This window comes from Phalangium opilio, unplaced genomic scaffold, assembly GCF_054372755.1.
Source record: "Phalangium opilio isolate 3A_F unplaced genomic scaffold, DU_Popi_V2 ptg000209l_1, whole genome shotgun sequence".
NCBI lineage: Eukaryota > Metazoa > Arthropoda > Arachnida > Opiliones > Phalangiidae > Phalangium > Phalangium opilio.
Genome location: NW_028324217.1, coordinates 7,804,044 through 7,823,745, shown reverse-complemented (window position 1 = coordinate 7,823,745; position 19,702 = coordinate 7,804,044). Strand labels below are relative to the sequence as shown.

General features: G+C 36.4%; 3 non-coding genes across 3 annotated transcripts; all 3 read left to right on the top strand.

Annotated features, from left to right (window-relative positions):
• Positions 1 to 5,071: 5,071 nt before the first annotated feature.
• On the top strand, positions 5,072 to 5,144 carry TRNAV-CAC (transfer RNA valine (anticodon CAC)). Its single transcript has one exon. It is a non-coding gene; the product is annotated as a tRNA-Val (tRNA).
• Positions 5,145 to 5,209: 65 nt separating this feature from the next.
• Positions 5,210 to 5,282, top strand: TRNAA-CGC (transfer RNA alanine (anticodon CGC)). Its single transcript has one exon. It is a non-coding gene; the product is annotated as a tRNA-Ala (tRNA).
• A 65-nt stretch (positions 5,283 to 5,347) lies between these two features.
• TRNAV-GAC (transfer RNA valine (anticodon GAC)) lies at positions 5,348 to 5,420 on the top strand. The gene has a single exon. It is a non-coding gene; the product is annotated as a tRNA-Val (tRNA).
• The last annotated feature ends 14,282 nt before the right edge of the window (positions 5,421 to 19,702 follow it).

The following is a 19,702-nucleotide window of genomic DNA, read 5'->3' as shown; positions in this document are numbered from 1 at the left end:
GTTTACCGGTGAGCTCTGTCGTCATAGCTCACCAAAAAAGACAGCGGATTTTGGAAATGTTTACCGGTGAGCTCTGTCGTCATAGCTTTTCTCCGGTCATCGGCGTTTTATAAATGACGCTAGCGCAATAAAGCGTGCAAGGTACCAAGGCTTAACAAAAATTGTATGATAACATATTTATAGAGATAGATAACAACTTTTATAATTAAAATTAGAAACTAGCATATCTCTCAAAATTCTCGCGTGATCAACTGGTTTCACGCCAATTAAATAGCTATAGTCCCATAGAGCTATTTGTATTAATTCATCCATGGTTTTTTCGCCAAGCTGAGAACTACACGTTTTACGCCACGTTATCCAAAAAGCCGACTATTTTCTTTGAACACCGCGCTAGCTCAGCGCTAAGAACCGTGACGTCAAAATTCAAAAACAAAATCCCGTTATGTAGGACACTGCTAACAGCGCTGGGCTCTGCTGAACGCGGCCCAGATTTCCAACATGATTATAATATCTAAGCCTAAAGCGTACTTAACTTTCGGCTCACTCTGAACCGTTAATGTCTCTGCATTACAGAAACGATATCCAAACCCAAGCGTTTACTTTTTGTTTCACTAGGCCTATTGACAAATAAAAGTTCATTTGACCAACATAGTAGCGTTGTGCTTGTATTCACTTTAGAAAGGATTATGCTATAAATAGATGTAGTATAGCTTAGGTAATATATAAACATCTATTTTAAATAATAATATTAAAAAAACGTTTTGGAATATCAAAATGAAATAGAGCTTTAAAGCTACAAAAGTACTAAATGCATCATAATTACGAAAAATATTTCCACATATTCACTTTATATTAAGGATAAAGGGAATATTATGGTTCTGTAGGATTCCTGTACACATCAAAACAAAACGAACTTCTAACGCAGCACACTACTGTAACAACGGACGGACACACACAGACAAAAACATAGACTGCTTTTTAACTCTTTCCGTATTAATTTTGAATTGAGAAACAAGATTATCTTAAATATTAAAATGAATATAATTAATATTTAATATTTTCTTCGTTAGTTATTCGCCTTACTGAACGTTACATCGTTTTAAAAAAGAACAATTAAACATTCTTGAGAGACTTGACTAATATTGGCGTTTGAAATGAAGCATACGCCGGTTGCTTCGCCTTATTCAAATAGGTAGTATATAAGGGTGTCGAACTACAGTTAAAAGCAAGAACAACCGCAATTGCGAAAACCTTTGGTGGACAACCCACCCTAGGGAGGCTAGACGTTTCTCGTAACCCTAGCTGATCGCCGCGAATGTCTTAAACCAAACGATGACGATGGAGTAGAAGCCAGGTGTGCAGACTGGTGTCCATGTGGGATGGACAAAAACAAAGACCAGAAGATGGTGGTGTAGAAGCCAGGTGTACAGACTGGTGTCCATGTGGTATGGACAAAAACAAAGACCAGAAGATGGTGGTGTTAGAAGCCAGTGTGTACAGACTGGTGTCCATGTGGGATGGACAATGACCAGAAGATGGTGGTATTAGAAGCCAGTAAGTACAGACTGGTGTCCATGTGGGATGGACGAAGGCCATAAGATGGTGGTGATTAGAAGCCAGTAAGTACAGACTGGTGTCCGTGTGGGATGGACCAAGACCAGAATATGGTGGTGTGAGAACTCAAATAGAGTAGCCATTTCCGTGACTGTGAAAGCAGTTCGGAAATGGCGAACACGTTTGCTCCGATTTGGAAACTGCGAACGCGGTCACGTGGGTGTAACAACAGACACACACACAGACAGACACACAGACACACAGACACACACGATCGTTACAGAACCTCTCCGTGACATACGTCACTCGGAGAGGTAAAAATTATAATACTGCGGGTTTCTTAAATAAGGTCTTTCATTTATTTTTCATTACCTCTCCGTGTGACGTAGTCCAGGAGAGGTTCTGTAACGGCCGTGTCTGTCTGTGTGTCTGTGTGTCTGTCTGTCTGTGTGTGTGTCTGTCTGTCCGTTGTTACCTCTCCGTGTGACGTAGTCCAGGAGAGGTTCTGTAACGGCCGTGTCTGTCTGTGTGTCTGTGTGTCTGTCTGTCTGTGTGTGTGTCTGTCTGTCCGTTGTTACACCCACGTGACCGCGTTCGCAGTTTGCGTATCGGAGCAAACGTGTTCGCCATTTCCGAACTGCTTTCACAGTCACGGAAATGGCTCCTCTACTTGAGTTCTCACACCACCAATCTTCTGGTCTTTGTCCATACCACACGGACACTAGTCTGTTCTTACTGGCTGCTAATCACCACCATCTTCTGGTCTTCGTCCATTCCACGTGGACACCAGTCTGTACATACTGGCTTCTAATCACCACCATCTTCTGTTCTTTGTCAATCCCACATTGACACCCGTCTGCACTTACACTGCCTTCTAACACCACCATCCACTGGTCTTCCGTCTATTCCACATAGACACCAATCTGTATCATTGGCTTCTACTCCATTATCATCGTTTGGTTTTAGGATATACGCGGCGATCAGCTAGGGTTACGAGAAACGTCTAGCCTCCCTAAGGTAGGATCGCTACCAAAGGTTTTCGCATTTGCGGTTTTTCCTTACTATTATAATGGAAACGAATCGTATATATACCCCAAAATTTGAAGAAAGCGGGAAGAGGGGTACCCTTCACTTTAAACGTCAATATTAGCAAAGTTTGAGAAGATAATAAGTATAACTTTATTTTAAACGATTTAACTATTATTAATGTTAATTATTGAAGATTAAAATAATTAAAAATAATTATATTTATTTAAATATTAAAGATAAACCTCTCGTGCAAAGAGAGAGATTATCATTGCCTCCTATATCTACCAAGGCCCGTGCATGCGATATATTTCCTTCATTGCCTCCTATATCTATCAAGGCCCGTGCATTGTGATATATTTCATTCATTGCATAAACATAAGCGAGATTGTTTTGGGAAAAAAATACTGCTTCCACTAATGCGTTTATACTCCTTGTTACTGTTGTATAGAGTAATCATGATAAAAGCTTAAAAAATTACGAGAGGACAGACCTTTTTTATCCTCATTCAAAAATATTTTTTGGTGCTAAGACTGCTTTAAAAAATCCAAACGGTTAGGCATTGGTAAAAAAGACAAATGATATTTTTCAAATCTTATGAGATAACGCCCACCTAGTTGAAAATTGCCGTTTTTTATCCGCGGGAGCCATTCCTTATGAGAATTTCGATCCTAGTAGGTTGTCAATTAAACTACCGGTATATTATTGTTGTTGGAAATTGGATATTAAGTCAAATTAAGTGGTTGTAAAGAGCCAGCAGGTTTTTGCCACTTCTTTTTGTGAGTATTTGATTTTTATATGTAAAATGGAGGAAGATAATGTTGAGAGTAAGGATGAAATGCGGAAGCGCAAAGCGCGGGAAAGGATGAGGGCAAAAGGTCGACGTTTTCATTGGATACTTAAGGTTATATAATCTTCTCGACACGGAGAGGTAATATTTTGGTTTTCCCGACTTGTTAATGTTTTAATATTAAAGTCAATACAAACAGTAAAAAATTATTGAAAAACGTACTTGTTAAACCTTTTTTTAAAGATGATATTCATGAAAGAAAACAGTTTTATCCTTTAAATAAAATTAACAAAGAAATTGGTAATCTGGCGGTGTTGTGCCTTCTTAAAACTATGCTAAACGTGTTAGGCGACACTCTTACAGGTGTTAAGCGATACTCTTAAAAAACGAGACTAGGTTAGATACTGGCCTCACAGTAGGGCCAGCTTGAGAAGCCAAAGTGGGGCACTTGCTTTTGTGACATGTTTTATCATTATTTTGAAAAAATTAGAGTACTAAATGAATTTTTTTTTGTAAAATCTGTAGTGCAAATTAGATTAAACGCGTTTCTTAGTGAAAAGAGATTATTAAATTTAACAAGAACGTCTATATCTACTGCTTGAATATTATAGCCTCCAAAACTAATTTAATACCCTATGCATTTGTACGAATTGAAAACTTTCTGCCTTTTTCAGAAGTTTATAAACCCGTAAAAATGACTTTATACGCAACAACCCTCGCTTAAAGAGGTATAGTTCTGCATGTGAGAACTTTCCTCCCTATAGGTGATGAAGTTCTCTCAAGATGGAACCCTGCTATGAATATAGCATTGATTGCTAATAATACTGCGGAATGGCGGATAATCAAAATTTAATTAAACAGGAAAACCATACTCGATATTTGAGTTATGCCTCATGAGTGGTCAAAATGCAAGGGGGGCTATCTCTCTCAAACTTTGGGCTTTCTTCCGAAATTCGTCGCACTCGAGCCAGCATGGGGTGAGTGACGTAGCTGAATGTCTAGGATTAGCTCCAAAACGTGTAAGGCGGGCTCATAGAATGTATGACTTTGTCTGTCTCTATTGAACTTAGGACTTAAAAGGGTGTTTGCTTCAACTGAGATATTAAAAGTGAATTGATACCTTACTATATTAAATAAAACAAAACCATGGATGTTTTAAAAATGTATTTGCTTCAACTGAGTTTTGCTAAACAGCGCAGTTTAAACCCGGCATTATTTGCCTTAGGAAATTCCATATCAAATGCAAAATATCAACCTGTAAGAATTATGCCTTGGTTAACTAAACTTTAGAAATTAGATTACATTGGTTGTCAGTCTAAAATTAACGTGACATGGACAATGTGAAAACTAAATATTTAAATACTAAATAATATTCTACAGGGCCGGTAGGCCCTTGTAGATATGACTTGATACCGTTTTGTATTGTTAAAGTAATATTCACCCGCTTTTGCTAATTTCCTATGGAGATTAACATGGGTTTTTCGTGATTTTTCCCCACCGATAACTTAAAAACTACAGCGAAGGTACTTTTCGGAATTATCTTAAATTAACAATTAAGTATTCAGGGTGTGCTATCGGCCAGCTTGATCAAAACAATTAAGTCTAAGTATGTTAATTTTACTTAATTACAGAAGTACGGATTGACCATCGTGATTGGACATAATAATTAGCTAGATCTCTTGGAAAACTCAGTGTTACTACGTATCTGTAGTGTGGTGGTTATCACGTCCGCTTCACACGCGGAGGGTCCCAGGTTCGAGCCCTGGTAGATACATGTATTGACCATCGGGATTGGAAATAAAAATTAGCTAGATCTCTTGGAAAACTCAGTGTTACTACGTATCTGTAGTGTGGTGGTTATCACGTCAGCTTCGCACGCGGAAGGTCCCAGGTTCGAGCCCTGGTAGATACATGTATTGACCATCGTGATTGGACATAAAAATTAGCTAGATCTCTTGGAAAACTCATTGCTACCACGCATCTATGGTGTAGTGGTTATCACGCCCGCTTGACACGCGGAAGGTCCCAGGTTCGAGCCCTGGTAGATACATATATTGACCATCGGGATTGGACATGAGAATTAGCTAGATCTCTTGGAAAACTCAGTGCTACCACGTATCTATGGTGTAGTGGTTATCACGCCCGCTTCACACGGGGGAAGTACCAGGTTTGAGTCCATGTTTTAACCATCGTGATTGGACGTAATAATTAGCTAGATCTCTTTGAAAACTTAGACTTACCACGTGTCTGTGGTGTAGTGGTTATAATAAATATTTAACAATTATTTCACTTCACTTGGTTTAATAATGTGACATAGGTAGCATACTTTTTCCCTACTTTTAAAACCATTAAACTAAGTAATATTAGAAGTTCAACAGATTGTCTAAAAAAGATGTTAAAAGCCACTGTAAATGGTGCTTAAATGCCTAATATTTCCTTAATACTTGCAAATAATCTTAGTAAATGGCGTGAATTGATCATAGAAATGGGGTTAAAGTACACCCTAAATGATTTTTTTTTGGCCCTGGAAAAAACAGCATATATGGTGTTTGAATGCGTCATTATATTTTAGAGTGCAAATGTATGACGGTAAAGCAAACATAATTATTCAAAATTTAATTACATTAAGACTGAAGTGACAGATATTATATAAAAACGTCTTGGTTTGGACCAAGGCCGAAAAAACAAACGATATGTGTGAGGTTTATCAATTGACTGAAGTTTCAGATATTGAAATTTTTTCTAATTATTTTACTGTTAATCGATCTAGTCCCTCTAAATTAATTGAAAAAATTACATATCTACGCTTTTTCAAGAACAATTACATTTTCCGAAAACATTTTATCATGAATTTAATTATTTTGAAGGGATTTCGTGTCGATAATCACTAACTTGCGAGCACCTTGACCGACATAGTTTTAATTATCGCTGGCTTGACAAATTTTCAAGTTTGCACCAAAAGAAGTTTATATCTGTTTTAAGTTGTTGATAAGACTGTCGTTTACAGTGAATGTCGTCTACTTAAGACAAAGCAACAAAGTTTATCCTGTGTGGTAAAGGGTAAAGATCACATAAACAGAAATACATTAAACACATCATTCATTACTAGTTATGCCAAGAAGGTCACATTTAACTCCGACAGCCCCTCCCTTCCTCTAATTTCCCAATATATGGCATTTTATAATCACCAGTGGTTTCAGTGTATGGGTCATCTGAGCCGTCGCAACACACTCAGCCAATATTACCATAGACTGAGTTATGACCAAGAAATTCTTAAGTACGGAAATGGAAGTTCCAGTGCAACTTTACCATCATAGAGGCGACAATAGAAATATAGCATTTCGATATACGAAATTAAATGTATAAATTCGCATAACACCCTTGTTTGGCATCCACGATTAAATATTTACATTTTCCATTCGAGTTATGCCAAAGTTCGCTTGCTCTTTTTAGACATCCAGTAGAACATTTCAAATATTCAATACTGTACCCTCAACACGTACTCCATTCAAAATAATTAATTTCATGATAAAATGTTTTCGGAAAATGTAATTGTTCTTGAAAAAGCGTAGATATGTAATTTTTTCAATTAATTTAGAGGGACTAGATCGATTAACAGTAAAATCAGTTGATTGAATTAAATATTGATTAAGGATTGAGTGGATAAAAATAATTAGAAAAAATTTCAATATCTGAAACTTCAGTCAATTGATAAACCTCACACATATCGTTTGTTTTTTCGGCCTTGGTCCAAACCAAGACGTTTTTATATAATAATTATTTTGCCTTTATGGCCCTTGGTTGAACTCTGCGAATCATATTTTAATACATTTGAAATGCAACGGACATGAACCCGAGCGGCGGCCGAGCCGAAGGCTCGAAGCTGACGGGTACTCTACTCGAGACTCGCGGGTAGAGGTATGGGAGAGGCGAGGAGAGGGGAATGGAAAAAAATCGACGGCAAAATCGCTACGCCTTGTTTTATTTTTTAAGACATTCAGTGACGTCTCTCCTAGGGAAAACATAGGTGTCTTGCCCCCCCCCACCATCCGTTCCAAAACTCCGAATAATTACCCCTCATTATAAGCCAACCTATGTAAGCGGATGCGAGTTTAAGAACCTTGGTCAAAATGTAGCTACTATAGTGCTTTTTACGTCATCGGTTTTGCTCTGGGAAAAGTACTAGAATTTCTACTACTATCCTTCCAAAAAATCTCACACTCTTAAAGGTGTTACGCGACACTCTGAAAGGTGCTATGCCGCACCCTTTAAGGAGTTGCACAGCACTAATATGAGAGTAAAAGTTCACTTTCAGTGCGATATAAGAGTTAAAAAGGTGTTAAACTGCACCTCAGTTGCACAATTTTATACTTATCTTTGCCACCAATTGCTCAAATAAGTGTTATTAAACCCTTTCAGGGGTGTAAATGAACCCCTGTAACGGTGTCAAATTTGGACCCATATAAACTACTTTTAAAGGTGTTAAAGCACACCCCATTTTCTTAGAGTATAGCCCCTATGCCACACCTAACCGACAGCGCCCTATACTAACTTTTACCGTTAACCTCTGCAAGTTTTGATGGACAGGAGAAACCGGGTTAGACCGCGGAGGAAAACTTCTTTTAACCTTTAACAAGCGGGGAGAGAACTTGCAAACTCTACGCAGAAGCATTTGTTCCCACATTTTTCTAGAGAATGTCTATAGTAACATCAGAGATAGATATAATTTTAGAAGCATGAATGGAGAACAGAGTAACCTGGGCGCGCGTCAAAGTCCCGGACCCCCTTCCTACCTAATTTTTCCGATCACGTACAACCAAACCTAACCTTACCTATCAACTTCGACCAAATCTAACGTTGCCTATAGAGTACAACCAAACCTAACCTTGCCTATCAATTACAACAGAAGTTAATGACTTCTAATCCTGGGAAGTATTGGACACTAAGGCATTATATAGTATCCATCCCTGCAAGTCAAAATTGCCTATGGCAATCGAAAATGCTTTGGTCCCATTGAACCAAATTCCCATTCGACAGAACGGCTTTTTTGTGGTGTCCCATTCGACCGAACGTAGCCAAAAGGTGCGATTTTATTATAGTCCCATTGGACCGAAATTCTATTGAACTGGAAGAAGACATACTTTGTGGTTTAGCATAAAATATATTTTTAATTAATAGGAAAATCTTTTGGAAAAGGTGGCAGCTAATTAATAGGAGAATATTTTTGAAAAGGTGGTAGCTAATTAAAAGGAGAATATTTTGGAAAATGTGGCAGCTAATTAGTAGGAGAATGTTTTGGAAAAGGTTGCAGCTAATTAATAGGATAATATTTTGGAAAAGGTGGCAGCTAATTAATAGGAGAATGTTTTGGAAAAGGTGGCAGCTAATTAATAGGAAAATGTTTTGGAAAAGGTGGTAGCTAATTAAAAGGAGAATATTTTAGAAAAGGTGGTAGCTAATTAAAAGGAGAATATTTTGGAAAATGTGGCAGCTAATTAGTAGGAGAATGTTTTGGAAAAGGTTGCAGCTAATTAATAGGATAATATTTTGGAAAAGGTGGCAGCTAATTAATAGGAGAATGTTTTGGAAAAGGTGGCAGCTAATTAATAGGAAAATGTTTTGGAAAAGGTGGTAGCTAATTAAAAGGAGAATATTTTGGAAAAGGTGGTAGCTAATTAAAAGGAGAATATTTTGGAAAATGTGGCAGCTAATTAGTAGAGAATGTTTTGGAAAAGGTTGCAGATAATAAATAGGAGAATATTTTGGAAAAGGTGGCAGCTAATTAATAGGAAAATCTTTTGGAAAAGGTGGCAGCTAATTAATAGGAGAATGTTTTGGAAAAGGTGGTAGCTAATTAAAAGGAGCAAAGGTGTCAACGAATTATTGGAACCAAAACAAACAAAACCTAACCTAACCTAACCTAACCCAACCCACCCGAAGCCAAAATATTAAAATTTTAATTTAAAACTTAAAGACATTGATGGAACTACCATTAAGACTGTACTTCATTTTAAGCACAATTTGTTTATTAATTCTATATATCTCTTGCCTTGAAAGGAATGAAAGTGAGCGTTTTAATTAGTATCACGAAACACTCACTTTTAATATTATTAACATTCCTTTCGGAGATTCGAAAAAACAAGCTATGGCTTCGCAGTCCAACATCGTATCCACTACACCACCAAATCTTTGACGACTACAGTGTTTCAAGTTATATTCATGTATTTTTTTGGGGCATATTCGGACGATTGGGATTTCGTTCCATCGGAAATATAGCCATTGGGCTGGAAATCTAAAATCATTGCGGGATATTCGGTCGAATGGGATTTCGGTCCATTGGGAATTCGGTTGAAAGGGACGATACCTCGTGAAAGAGGGTCGAAAGTTTCCTCCCCACTAGGAAAACTATCTAATCTACTGAAAAAATCCCACGCCGAGGGGCTGTGGCACTCAAACTGAGGGGCGTGTTCAAAACTTCTTCAGCGCCAATCGTTGAAAAGCCGTCTGTCTAGAACTCTACGAAAATCCATTACAATCCGTGGGCCTAGGACCCCCCACTAGTTTGACCGGAATTTCTAGCAGTCTATTAAAACAGCTGTTCTTGTCACCGTTTCTGATTCGTTACCTCAAACCACAGGACACACCTTAAAGTTTCGTTTCTTGCCCGCTGCTGGCGCGCAAATCAGCCTGCCAACACAAAATGAGGGAAATGCCGTAGGTGGCGCGGTGATCGGACCTAATAAGAAGTTGGCTAACAGAGATGGTTCCGGTTATGGTTAGAGTCCAATACTTCCCAGGATAAGATGTCATAAACTTCTGATTACAACCAAATATAACTTGGCCTATCAAATGCAACCAAACATAATTTTTCCTATCAAGTGCAGCCAAACCTAACGTTGCCTCTCAAGTACAACCAAACCTAACCTTGCCTATCAACCTCAACCAAACCTAACCTTGACTATAGAGTACAACCAAACCTAACCTTGCCTATCAACTTCAACCAAACCTAACCTTGCCTATCAACTTCAACCAAACCTAACCTTGCCTATAGAGTACAACCAAACCTAACCTAACCTTGCCAATAGAGTACAACCAAAGCTAACCTAACCTAACCTTTTCTATCAACTACAACCTAACCTGATATAGTGACATTACGAATAATTTCACTATAAAACTATTGACACAAACATTTAAAATGTGTGACAAATTGTGTAGCTACCATATTAGAAAACAACATGGATATTTTAAATTTGAAAATCCAAGACTTTCAAACTGCAAGATCCCAGTGAAGAGGCTCTGATTGGTTCATACTTCCCTTACAAAAATCTTCTTAAGAACTCTTAAGAAAATTCCTTGGGAAATTTCTTTGGAAATCCTTAAGGCGTTCTTTAGGAAATTGGGGAATATTGGCCTCTTTTTCTTTGGAAATTACTTTGGAAATATCTTTGGAATTTTCTTGGGAAATATCTTTGGAATTTCCTTGCGAAATATCTTTGGAATTTTCTTGGGAAATATCTTTGGAATTTTCTTGGGAAATATCTTTGGAATTTTCTTGGGAAATATATTTGGAATTTTCTTGGGAAATATCTTTGGAATGTTCTTGGGAAATATCTTTGGAATTTCCTTGGGAAATATCTTTGGAATGTTCTTGGGAAATATCTTTGGAATTTCCTTGGGAAATATCTTTGGATTTTTCTTGGGAAATATCTTTGGAATTTCCTTGGGAAATATCTTTGGAATTTTCTTGGGAAATATCTTTGAAATTATCTTGGGAAATATCTTTGGAATTCTCTTGGGAAATATCTTTGGAATGTTCTTGGGTAATATCTTTGGAATTTTCTTGAGAAATATATAGAGAAGTGGGTAAATTAATTTAGCCACTTGAAACGAGGATAGTTCTTACATGCAGAACCATATCCCAATACAGGAAGTGTAGTTCTTATACGCTGAACTACACCCCTTATAGAGAGGGAAGTTCTCGCATGCAGAGTGAAGTTGCTTTAAAAGTCAGACATTTAATCGACTTATTAAAAACATCCGTAAACGGCAGAAAGTTTTAAACCTTGTGCAATTGTATGGGGTACTAAGTGGGTTTTGGAGGCTTTAACGGCCAAGCAGTAGATACAGACGTCGTTGTTAAATTTAATAATGTATATTCACTGATAGTTTTTCGAGTATCAGAAACGCGTTTAACCTAATTTCCTCTACAATGTTTTTAAAAAAATATTTATTTTGGACTCTAATTACGCTCGAAATAAAGATAAAACATGCCATAAGAGAATTAAGCAAAAATTCCGACTGACAGCTTAGATTCCCTGTAAATCTAAACATAACGATTTTAATTACTCTTACTTTACTTTTAATCTATTTTATCCTTTACATAAACACCTCACGGATTATTGAAGGCAAAAAAATATAATAAAAAAATAGGTAAATGTAACATTCCATTTCAGCGCTTGCCTAGCCTTAGCTACGGGACAAGCCTTCGTGAAACGTTTTTAATTTTTTTAACCATCAAGTTAATGTCTATCTAGGAAAACTTTAGCTAAACAATTTGGGTAAAAATATTTTGAGATAATTATATGTAAAGCATAATTGCAATATATCTGGCCCTTTGAAATTAATCTCTTGAATTCCAAACGAATTTCGTTGGAAGATAAACCCTAGATCTTCTCTGGAAAACCAACCCTAGAGCTTCATTGGACATTTATCTCAATAATGCTAACGAATTTCTTTTGGAAATAAACCATGGACCTTCTTTGGAAATTGATCTGAAGAATTCTAAAGAATTTCGTTGGAAAATATTCCCTAGACATTCTTTGGAAATTTATCTCAAGCATTTCTAAAGAACTTCTTTGGAAAACAACCCCTAGACCTACTTTGGAAATTTATCCCTAGAATTCCTAAATAATTTCGTTACAAAATAATACCAAGAAATTCTTTGGAAATTTATCTCTAGACTTCCAAAAGAATTTCTTTAGAAAGTAATCCCAAGACATTCTTTGGAAATTTATCTCTAGAATTCCTAAAGAATTTCTTTCGAAAATAATCCCAAGACCCTCTTAGGAAATTTATCTCTAGAATTCCTAAAGAATTTCTTTAGAAAATAGTCCCTAGACCTTCTTAGGAAATTCATCTTTAGAATTCCTAAAGAATTTCTTTAGAAAATAGTCCCAAGACATTCTTTGGAAATTTATCTCCAGAATTCCTAAAGAATTTCTTTAGAAAATAATCCCTAGACCTTCTTAGGAAATTTATCTTTAGAATTCCTAACGAATTTCTTTAGAAAATAATCCCAAGACATTCTTTGGAAATTTATCTCTAGAATACCTAAAGAATTTCTTTAGAAAATAATCCCTAGACCTTCTTAGGAAATTTATCTTTAGAATTCCTAAAGAATTTCTTTAGAAAATAATCCCTAGACCTTCTTAGGAAATTTATCTTTAGAATTCCTAAAGAATTTCTTTAGAAAATAATCCCTAGACCTTCTTAGGAAATTTATCTTTAGAATTCCTAAAGATTTTCTTTAGAAAATAATCCCAAGCCATTCTTTGGAAATTTATCTCAAGAATTCTTTAGGAAATTCCATGGAAGTCTTTGGAAATATTTTCTTTGGAAAATGATCCCAAGGGCTCCGTAGGGTTCCAAAGAAATTCCTTTAGAACTCTTAAGAAGATTTTTGTAAGGGTTGATTAATTTTGAAACATCATATTGCTTTATTACAAGACTATAACGTTTAAAAATGAGAGAGCAATCTTTTGAGACAGTTCGTAAACCACATGAAATATCTCACATAGAGGTCATGACGGGTCTGAATGTAGGGGTTTTTTCGGGAGCATTCCGAACAATAATTGAACTTTTGGAGTATTTAGTTATTTGTAATTTTAATCAAAAACGTTGTCTTTAGAAATATTGTTGGAGTTTAAGTTCGAATCTGACAACATGTTGCTCTTCAAACAAGGACTAATCAATATTCTTTTGAAAGCAATCTCGTTTTCGTCTTTGCTTTAGCAGTGATAAAATGGTGGCATTTTTTTCTTTTGTCTTTTCGTTTGACGAGGCAAAGAATAGATCACTATGTAGAAAACGGTGAAGGCCACCAACGCAAAATTATTATAATATTCCCAGAGAACAGAGATCTGTGCGTGTCATAGATCCTTATTCAATCCATGGTTTCTACTGCCTTTAATAGAACGATAAATATATTCGCCTACTCGTGGTTTTTACCGCAATACACAGTGTCGAAAAGTTGAAAAATGTGGTCCTTTGTGATACTAATAACACTACGTGTAGTTTGCTGTCAAAAACAACGTGTTGCCAGATGTCTTTCAACGTTTTTCGATCAGACAGGGAAGTAATGATTTCAGTAGTTTTCTGGATATAGCAGACGAGCACGTCTTTTCAAGTAGTATTATATTATACTTGTTAGTCTTGTATAGGCCGGCGTGTGAAACTGATAACAACTTAAATAACAAGGTATAATGCGCTAAACCTTGACTGCGTTGTTGATAACAACCAAGACTCGAAAGAATCATGAAAAACCAAAGGGCCTTGACTGTTCCGAAATTCACAGCCCCATCCCTTCCCCGGATTCTATGCTAAAGAGGACTCGGTTTTACAGTGGAAGAGGGGCGTTTTCCGGTCCCTTTAGAGATCCAGATTTTACTTTCAGCCATTAGCTGTTTCTCTCCCAATAGGGCAAATTTTGGCGTACGAGTCGCACCTAAACCGGAGATCTGAGAAAAGTTATCACGAGGTGGTCAATGTGTCGACCTTCTTTAGTATTGCAACACAAGAGAGGGGAATCACAAATCACGCTTTTGGTTACTTCCTAGGCAAATTTTTGGACTTCTGGTACTACTGAAGGAAAAACTACTTACAGGCGAATCTTTTTATCGGTCTATTATAGTTGGTTTGCAATATCCCGCATGTTTTTTAGAACTGTACATTTGGGCCTTGCTTATGAAACTGCAATTATCTCAATCATTGCCTTATAAATATTTTAGTACTGTTATACGCTGGGACAAAGAACAGCTGGTCTGTGTTTCTTTCATTTATTTTACTCTTTTTGCTCCAATATCTTTTGTCATTGCGTCGCGTTTGGAGTTGAAAATTGTATTGCATCATTAAATTTCTCGTGCGCAATTAAAATAGATGTGCAATTTTCGAGCATTGTTTAGAAATGTACAATTGAGCTTTTTCATTTTATAAAAATCCATGTTATCGGAGATGGAGTTTATAAAGTAATAGCGGTTTGGATGTTTAATTTCGGTTACATTTTATAGATAGATATCTATGAATAAAACAGATAATTAAATTTCGAATATAAGTATTGAAACGCAATATACTTGTAATGTTGGTTACAAGTTACATAAACCGTAGTCAATATCAGGGACATTGTTGAGGTAATTTACTAATTTTGACTTAAGCCGCGTTTACACGAGACACTTTGGAACCGTTTTCAACCGTTTTGGAGAGGCCTATTCCTTTTTGAAAAACAATAATTGCATTTTCTCGTGAAAGATCTCTGCTTTTAACAGCGTAATATTCTTGATCAATCTTTTAAAACGATTGAAAACTGTTTCAAAGTGTCTCGTGCAGAGCCGGGATTTCCACATTTCAAAATTGTATAGGGCCGGGCGGGGCTTTTGTTCATTTTTCAAAATTGGGGCCTAGCCGAACTTGATTCTCATTTAATCCAAAATTCAAATGCAAGATTATTTAAATGAGTAAATTCTAAGAACATAGAACAAATATGACGAACAATTATCAAAAGAAATTAAAAATACACGACGCTAAAGCAAATATGAATTCAATTGATTGATTTTATCATAAGAAAATAATATATAGCTCCCTATAAGTATGAAACTCTACATTTAAGCCATTTTCTTCCATTGAAATTTGTAAAAAGGTTTCTAATGCCACCTATTAAGAGTTTTTGGCGTTAAAAAAGATGAAATATTTGTTTAGAAAATTTATTATGATAATTATAACTGATTAAGTACATGTCAAAATTATCATAGTAAATTAATAGATGGCGCGAGATTTTGACGAAGGAGGCCAGCGCCTACACTGGTACAAGGTAAGGAGTATCTTGTGTCTCTACGGGCGCGGCGATATTTCCCCGGCCCATCGTGCCTTTCGAGGACACCTTAGGTTGTGGCAGTGGTTTCACCCCCCTTTTACTCGTACTACCGAAACTTCTCCCACTGGACGTAAAAGCGTAAGCGCGCCAAATTTGGAAGCAAATGCTGTAGTATGAAAATGTACTACGTTTCATACTTATAGGGAGCTTTATATTATTTTCTTATGATTTTATGTGAAAAAATATCAAAAATTACATCTGCACTACGTGTAACGGGCCGGGCCTCTTCAATTCATGCAATGTGTCGGGTCGGGCCTGGCCAGACTTGGTTAATGCATGTAACGGGCCGGGCCGAAAAATCAACTATGTACTCGGACTCGGGCCGGGTTTCGGACTTTTTCAAAATGCTAAATCCCAGGCCAGGTTCGGGTCGGGCCTGTAAAACTCGGCCCATGCAGGTCTGTGGTCTCTTGTAAAGGCGGCTTTTGAGGGGCTTGGAAACCAATTACAACTTTTGCTAAAATAAATTTTGCAAGGGATTCCAAGCGGCTCTGAGTCGTTGTGACGTACTGAAAAATGTACACGAAATAAGACTTAGGCTTATGGCTTGTACAAAATGTTATTATTAAGCCTAGTTTCAAACTGAAGCGCGTGCATTCGTACATTTCAATCGATTTGCCTGATAGTTATATATATTGGTTGACGCGCTTGACACATAGACGGGATTTATGATTTTTATGTTTAAAATATGATGCCGTTAGAAAAGTAGCCGAAACGTACTGACGGGCTAAACCGGGATCTTTGCTTCTAGGGTTTTAATTAGACATTTTTATCAGCACTGAAAAAACACTTATCAATTTTGGGAAAGCTAAGAACATAAGATTTCACAGACATGTACGATTTAAGGTTTGGAATCATTGAAGTATGTATAAAATTTGATTTTTTCTTTATTAATTAAGAAATAATAGCAATAGAGACTTTTAAAAGCACAAATGGAATATTTTTCCCTCGACAGGAATCCACGTATATCGACTCAGCCAATAAACTTTACGATATAATGAAAGAGTGCTTCAGGAAAAGGTTTAATTTAAGGTGAACCGACTTAACCCTAAATTAGTTTCCTCAATATTTACTAAAAATGGCTAAACGTTTTCATCTAAAGTCTTGAATACATTCTTTGGCCGCAAGAGGATATTGGCAAAATTCGGGATGATATTGATTTACCAGAGGTAAATATACGTCTACATATCAGTAGATATCTTTGTCCGGAGTAACAACAGCGTTCGCGGTTTGCCTGTCTTTCCGAACCGCTTTCATAGTTTTCAGAAATCTGAAAAATTCTATTTCACTTCGTTAGCTATTCCGAGTCCAATCCACACTCTTACAGGCCTAATCTGTCGTTTATTCCACATAGAAACCAAACCGTACACATTGGCTTCTAACACCGCCATATTCCTATCTTCGTCTATGCTACATAGAACAAAACTGTACTTATATACAGACCCTTTCGATGTATAAAAAGGGGTAGGCAACTCTCAGTATCGGAACACACATGGTAGGTCCCGGTCTGTGGTTGATCCCTTTCCAATACTGCCCAATCTCATGATCCCCTAAGCCTACAGAGTAGGCGCCAAAAAGCAGGATGAAAGGTAAAGTTTTTCCCCTGTGTATAGTTACATCGTATAGTGGTCTATTGGCTTCTAACGCCACCATCTTCCAGTATTTGTCTGTCCTAACACCACTTGTCTTTGTTTATACCACATAGACACCACTCTGAAAATAAGCAATCTTACTGGGAAAATCGAAGTATTGTTCACATAATTGTGAATAGACATTTTACAACAAGTATATAATTCGTAATTATAATTTTAACGGCAGCAGCTTATCATAAAATCGCAATATAAGATGCGTATTCACAGAAAATGAATTTACAGATGATATCCCAATTGACTCGGTGAGGTAATAATTTGGTTTTCCCAACTTGTTCGCTCTATAGAATTTTTGTGTGCTTGGGCATTAAGGCAAGCGAGTCCCTCCAGTGTCACGAATTGATATCTGGTTAATAAAACAATGTTTTACCCAACATAAGTGGAGGTATCGTGGAGTTGAACCGGAGCCTACGTTAATCAAGGCCCGCGCATAGTGTTCTGGCTATGGGCGGCATTGAGAGTACGCGCCTGCTTGTTTTTGCACTTGATTCTCGAAAGGGGCGCTTTTAGATAGTAAATGTCATGGGATCTTCCATTTATTTGAATTTGTTGAGCGGGAAGATTAGAGGGATCATGCATAAAAATGTTTGGACTAAAATATTTATTTAAATATAGGAAAGTCATGCATTTCTTAAATATTATTATAATAATTATTAAAAACATGATAAAATTTATAATAATAATTATTAAAAACATGATAAAATTTATAATAATAATTATTAGAAAGAAAAAATTTATAATAATAATTATTAGAAAGAAAAAAAATTATAATAATAATTATTAGAAAGCAAAAATTTATAATAATTATTATTATAAAGATAAAATTTATAATAATTATTATTAGAAAGATAAAATTTATAATTACTAAATTAGAAAGATAAAATTTATAATTACTAAATTAGAAAGATAAAATTTATAATTACTAAATTAGAAAGATAAAATTTATAATTACTAAATTAGAAAGATAAAATTTATAATTACTAAATTAGAAAGATAATAAATATCATATTATTAATAGAAAGATGAAAATCATGTTATTATTATTAGAAAGTTAAAATAATTATAAGAGATAAAATAATAACTATGTAAGAAATACAATAATTATAATTATGCCCTTTCCACCCAGCTGTTATAACGCTCCAGTTCTCTCCCTCTGAGCCCTCTCTCCCCATACGAAACATGATTTGGATTGCGACACGTGTTCCAATCACCCGCGAAAAGCAGATTTTAAATTTAAAACCGTAATCCTAAGAGCGCACCAAGCTCGGCGAACCAAAATGCCAAAAATAAATCCTCGAAAGCTAGGATGCGCGGGCCTTGATTAACGTAGGCTCCGGTTGAACTCATAGTTCGACTAAATGTGAATTCATTCATTTCATGTATAACTCTTAACTCGTTGAACTACCATTAAATTTGAAAATTCGGCTTGCGTATGAAGAACAGTGAAAGATAAAAAGCTCGTTGACGAATGACAATTTACAAAATATTTATTTAATTTTTATTTGGTATAGCCAATGGACTTGTTCATGTTTCCTATACAAGCAGAGAATTTCATTTCTCCTCAAAAGAATTCGAGAATGACGGGTGCCTATGACTCGGTGGGTACCGTCATCGTCTCTTCAGTCCCAGAGATGACAAAGAAACCATCACTGTCTTTCCTCAGCATGGAAGGACATGTAATTGTCAAATTTATTTATTGTTACATTATGCGATTAGCACCACGTTTTTGCGAGTTCAAATTTAAGCGAAAATAAATAATTCTGAATAAGAAATTTTAATGATATATTTGATATTGTCTCGCGGCCCTCATCCTAAAATACAGTTCGCCATCCTGTGGATGACGAGTCTATTGGCAGTGTCAATCATCATGGCTTTGGCCTCTCTCAGAAAACGAAATGGTCGCACATTCGTCTCTACTGTCGTTGAAATGCTATGGAGAAACTTCCTTCTATTTTTCTTCGAACGTGAGATATTTCCATTTGAAAGGAACGACATTTGCCTGTTGATACACGAATGGTTTTACAGCTTTCGAGTCCGTTATGAAAGCGATGTCGTGGCGAGTGGCTGCTATGTCGTGGTTCGTCGGGACCACTTTCATTTTCTTCGAAATATCAGGCAAATTGAAGTCGGATTTCACCGAGAAGGAATACGATACTGTGGACACCATCGAAAAACTCCTCCAACAAGATTTTCACAACGTCTGGTTCTTTGATGGTTCGGACGAATTCACTTCTCTGCGCAGAAAGGTAAGTGAAGATGAACAATATGTTAATAATAATGTTAGACAAGGTTTCACACCGAGGTGCTATCTAGAATATCAGTTTGACCCGAAGTATATAACACTTCTCTTCGAGAGAATTGTACTACAAAGCGGGATAATTGTAACATGATTCATTTGGAGCTTCAGGTTAATAATCCAAATTCCCTACGCCATAAACAGTTCCCTCATAATTACTCTATAAGCGCTGCTTAACTATTTGCAAGGCACATGCGTTTGTGAATTTTCGTCCCACATCAAGACGAGGTTTGTGGGTTCAT